At 36.5% G+C, this 5,218-nt stretch overlaps 1 long non-coding RNA gene across 2 annotated transcripts; it reads right to left on the bottom strand.

Annotated features, from left to right (window-relative positions):
* Positions 1 to 1,376: 1,376 nt before the first annotated feature.
* LOC125227171 lies at positions 1,377 to 3,057 on the bottom strand. Of its 2 annotated transcripts, XR_007177147.1 has the most exons (3): positions 2,193 to 3,057; positions 2,034 to 2,112; positions 1,377 to 1,938 (listed from the first exon to the last, which is right to left on the bottom strand). It is a non-coding gene; the product is annotated as an uncharacterized LOC125227171 (long non-coding RNA). The 2 variants fall into 2 exon arrangements; XR_007177146.1 differs by having other exon boundaries at positions 1,377 to 2,112.
* Between the last annotated feature and the right edge of the window lie 2,161 nt (positions 3,058 to 5,218).

Genomic DNA, 5,218 nt, shown 5'->3' with positions numbered 1-5,218 from the left:
GGATGGAGAGGCTAATTTCATAAATATAGTAATCGAGTTGTAATATCGTTACTAGGCGTTAATCGAAACTCTGAGACTGGAGGACCGTGGACCTTACTATCCATACTAATATTATAAATGGGAAAGTCTGTGTGTCTGTTTGTTTGTCCGTCTTTCACGGCAAAACGGAGCGACGAATTGACGTAATTTTTTAGGTGGCGATAGTTGAAGGGATGGAGAGTGACATAGGCTACTTTTTGTCTCTTTCTAACGCGAGCGAAGCCGCGGGCAAAAGCTTGTAGTATATGAAACAGAGTCAATAGTATTTCACTGAGCAGATTAAGAATTAATTACATCGGAGATTGGAGTTGGCAGACATCGTTTGATAGAATACATAATTGTATTAATTATATTCTCAAAGTAATATCAGCTTTCCTTGTTTAAGTATACATACACGGTGTAAGTGGTGTAACCGAAATATTTTAACTAGGTACGCATTTCTGAGGGCAAAATAAAGATTAAATGTTATGTATAAATCATCATCATAAGGCCTCTTGACAGATGATTTAAACAGCGTCTGAATGCGAGAGACATGTATATAATTATGATGTCAAGCTAATTTCGAGAAAAAAAAAATTGTGTAATTTTTTTACTTTTTTAGATGTATTTTCACATAAAAGTAAATGTTATTCGTAAAACTGGCATCTGAAATTAAAAAAAAAAATACTTTTTTTACTAAAAAATACTTTTTCGCAATTAGTCACTAGTTACTTTTTGATATCTATCAACGAGGATAGTTAGATTATGTCCGATAAAGGCATCATCACCATCATAACAGCGTTTTGTCCTGATGAGAAAAATTAAATAAGTATTTTTTTTTAATGCTTATAACTCTGAAAGTAGGCGAAATCCAGAAAAGTTTCACCTTCAAATCAAGAGTGAACAGGCATCTTCTGGGTAAGCTCACTCCATCGTAGGCCACGTCTTTGCCTTTGGCTAGTCTGTGGCCAAGAGTAAGCCCATTTATAATACCTCCCTGAGGTATAATAATAATAAAAGAAAAAGTTTATGACATTTTATAATGTTCGGCACCACAGAGGGGTCCCTAGAAACATGTAACAGTGTCTTTCACCTATGCACATAGGTTGGGGTAAGTTCGGATAATAACTTTATTTCTATGTGGATAAGTTCGGACACCCGTTTTATTTATGCCTCAGCTAATTTAAAGAACTCGAGCAGGGTCATGGGATATCGTTCGCCTGGGAGCAAAGAATGAGGTAGGTATTTATATTGAAACGTGTTGACGAAAGTACTAAAGAACAAATTTAAGTTTTTAGAGCGCCCCTTTCCTCACTCTTTTAGCTAACGAATGATCGCAATTGAAAGAAACAACTATAACTAATTTAATTAATTTATTGTAAGAACAACCTTCACTAAGTTCTTATTTTCTATCACCACCGTACAGTCTAACGGAGGTGGAAGTATTTAATTTAAGTTTTATTACAGGAAATATATATATTTATATCGCTCCACAAAATTATATTGGTCTTATTCCTGGATGGATATCCTTAATTAAAAATGCTATGTTATAAATGTAAAATATCCTAGGTATTAATCCGTTTCACAAACTTGGGCGGTTTCTCTCACGAGTAGTTTTGGCAGCAAACTGCTAACTCCAGTTCAGGACATAATACCAGGATAGTAGCAGGATAGTATGTGGAACATATACCCGGATAAAAACACCCTGGTGGACAAACAAAATAACCAGGTGAGATAATTTTGGAAATCGGTAACTTGTTGTTTTAATTAATTCTATATTTTTAATCGCGGGGTTGCTTTTAGGGGTTTTTGGTGTAACAGAGATAAAACCACTTACCAGAAAGGCTGGGTGTTTTCCTTATTTTCCTCTGGATGTCACCGTCACGTTCTCACGTGGCAGCGATGGGAAGAGATTGAAGGCTGGAAAGGTAATACAAAATAATAAGAAACGGTGTTCTGGACAAAGAACATGAAGGAATAACCTCCGAGCAACACTTTTTATTACCAAAACTCACCGAAATAAAACTGGCTGTTTACTTTTCTTTGTAAGGACGGCTCACATTTTTAGGTTAAAATCGAGTTTAACGGGCTCGGCTAAAAGAACAAAATATTAATTAATACGTGAAGACCACACAATAAGGAAAACAAAGCACTCTTTGAACACTAAAACATACCCCGGAATGAATGGATTGCCTGGGATATTATCAATTTATTATTTCACATCCTTCCAACTGCGATTCACTTCAGGCAATCACAATATTTTAATGGTGGCCCGAGACCTTAGCCACGTATCCAACCAAAGAAAAGGAAATATTAGATTGTGAAAACTTTCACCAAAAATTAAGACAAATAACAACATACCCCTCATTTTAAAATTCTAAGTATTTTTGTATGGAAAGAAGAAATTAACTTACATTAAACGAATCTTCAACCCCGTAATGCAAATAGTCACCTTTGCTAATGACCATATCATAGACAAATGAGAACACGACTAACGCCGCAGAAGAAAAACAAAACCAAACTATTAGCTAAATTTTATTGCAAACCAATATCCTAGAATTACTTTACATGTTATAATGTTAATTTATCTTAATGAAAATGAAATCAGATTTTCTCCGACAAGAAAAAAAAAACTTTCATTGAACGGGTATTTATGTGACTCAAATCTTCCCCAACCAGTTTATAAACGTCAAACTGTCAGAAGTGACAGAACACATCTAACCCACGCAGGGTCTCCAAACAAAGTGAATTTATTACGAAAAGTGAGTGAATACTAAACCAAATGAGATTAAAACTGTGTGGTGTAATACAAGGGAAGTACAGCTTAAAATTGCAGGGCCATATGGCTACGAAATATGTGTAAAATAGCAAACTAGTGCATCAGTTCCGGCATCAGAATTTTACCGGTATGTTTTTATACTTTAAACTGCATTCTAGGGCTCAGTGTTGTGAATTTATACTGCATTACGTTTTCCATTTATCCATCCATCTACTTGCAGCTTAATACGTTAGAAACTATGGAGATGCGTAACCTCTGAAGTGTTACTATGTAAAATAATCGAGAGGTCAGAGGCGAAGATATAACGGTTCTATGTAAAATATTCTATTAGAAGTGTGGACTTCGCAAAGTTCACCTTTTTTAGAAATATTAACGAGTAAGACTCATATTTATGTGTATATATTCTTTAAGTATTTACGTCTTTATAAGGACATAACTATTAGAGAGGTAGGTTGGTTCGCGCGCAACCAAGCCTATACAAACAGGAGATATAGAGATTCCTAGTTTGCAAGAGAAAGTAGGAGATCCACAGATTCCTAACAAACAGATTATACGTATGTACGGAGTTTGGCCCAAATCACAAATGTTAGCTATCTAGGGGAAGGCTCTGCTTCACCCGGACGGACAATATCCTTTATGTGGAAGTTACCTAAAAGTTTACCTCCTAGGGATTTTAAAGTAAAGACTAAGGGACTTAATTTTTTGTGTATAACACATTTTTCGTAACGAGGTGCCAATTTAGCTGAAAAATTTTTAGATGCGTTCGATAAAGGAAAACACTTTTTATATACTATTTGACCTTCTTCTAATACTACATGTCGCTTCCTCATATTGTAATATCGAGCATTACGTTCATGGGAAGCAGTTTGCAAATGACGCACCTTATTAAATACAGACTGGAGCTCTTTCAACTTATCCGAAAAAATACCACTGGTATCTATCTCTACAGAATCAGGATCTATAGGGGTCTCATGACTATAAATAGAACCATCTAATATCATTTGACGACCATGCATGAGGAAATACGGGGAGTGTCTCGTAACTTCGTGCTTGGCAGTATTAAGGGCGCACTGAATCTCTGAGACGTTCTTATCCCAATTACGGTGATCAGAACTCACATAGGAGGCAATGGTTCTGACTAACTCACGGTTTACGCGCTCCGTTTGGTTCGTCTGAGGATGGTATCTAGGGTTATAGAAAATATGGGGAACCCCATATTTAGTCATGAGATCTCTGAAATCCTTGGATGTAAATTGAGCACCATTGTCACAGAATAAAATCTTTGGAATCCCGTGTACAAGGAAAATACCTTTTTCTAAACACTTCACTATTGCTTTCGCAGTGATAGTGCGTAAAGGAAATAACGTAACATATTTACTAAAATAGTCCGTACATACAAATAGATATTGGTTCCGCGAATAAGAAGGCGGAAAAGGTCCTAATATATCGCAGGAAATGGCCTCGCCTGGAACAGATACCCGACGTGGGTTACCCATCAAACCAGGACGAGCTAAGTTTATAGGTTTATAAGTCCTGCATATTTCACAGGTACTGACGTATTCTTTAACATCTTGAAATAGAGTAGGCCAATAGTATAGCTCGGCGATCTTAGAGTGAGTTTTAGCCACTCCAAAATGACCGGCCGTAGGATCATCATGGTACTTGATTAGTATTTCGTTTCTCAGCTCATAGGGTAATACCAACTTCCATTCGAATTGAGCGGTAAGGCGATATTTATTTTTAGAGTATCGAAACAGTTTGTCATTTTCAATTTTAAAATTTGGAAATAAAGAAGGCTTTTCAGAGACCTTTTTGTATAAATCTAAGTACCACGGGTCCTGAATAGAAGATGCGTCTATGGCATCCACATGAATGCGTGAAAGGCAGTCCGGAATCACATGTTCTTTACCTTTCCTGTGTATGATCTCGAAATTAAACTGACTTAAGCGACAGGCCCATCTATTTAAACGACCAGAGGGATTTTTTAAATTATGAAACCATTTCAACGAAGCGTGATCCGTCACGATATAACATTTCCTACCTTCTACATAGGCTCGGTACTGCTCTAAACCATAAATTACGGCCAACAACTCGCGTTCAGTTGCCGAATAATTAGTCTCTGGTTTATTAAGAGTACGGCTGGAGTAAGCAATTGGATGATCTAGGTTGTCATACCGTTGAGTTAAGACGGCACCAATGGCATACGAGGATGCGTCACAGTGAATATAAAAACTTTCGTTGAAATCAGGGCACTTTAGTATAGGTGCAGAGATAAGAGCAGATTTTAATAAATTAAAAGAGTTATTAACTTCCTCTGACCAAACAAAAGGTACTTTTTTACTCGTTAATCGAGATAAAGGTCGAGCGATTTTAGCAAAATTATTTATAAACCTCCGGTACCAACCACACATACCAAGGAAG

This window comes from Leguminivora glycinivorella, chromosome 6 (genome assembly GCF_023078275.1).
Source record: "Leguminivora glycinivorella isolate SPB_JAAS2020 chromosome 6, LegGlyc_1.1, whole genome shotgun sequence".
Taxonomy (NCBI): Eukaryota; Metazoa; Arthropoda; class Insecta; order Lepidoptera; family Tortricidae; genus Leguminivora; species Leguminivora glycinivorella.
The sequence above is the reverse complement of the archived record's forward strand: the minus strand, read 5'-3'. Positions and strand labels throughout refer to the sequence as shown.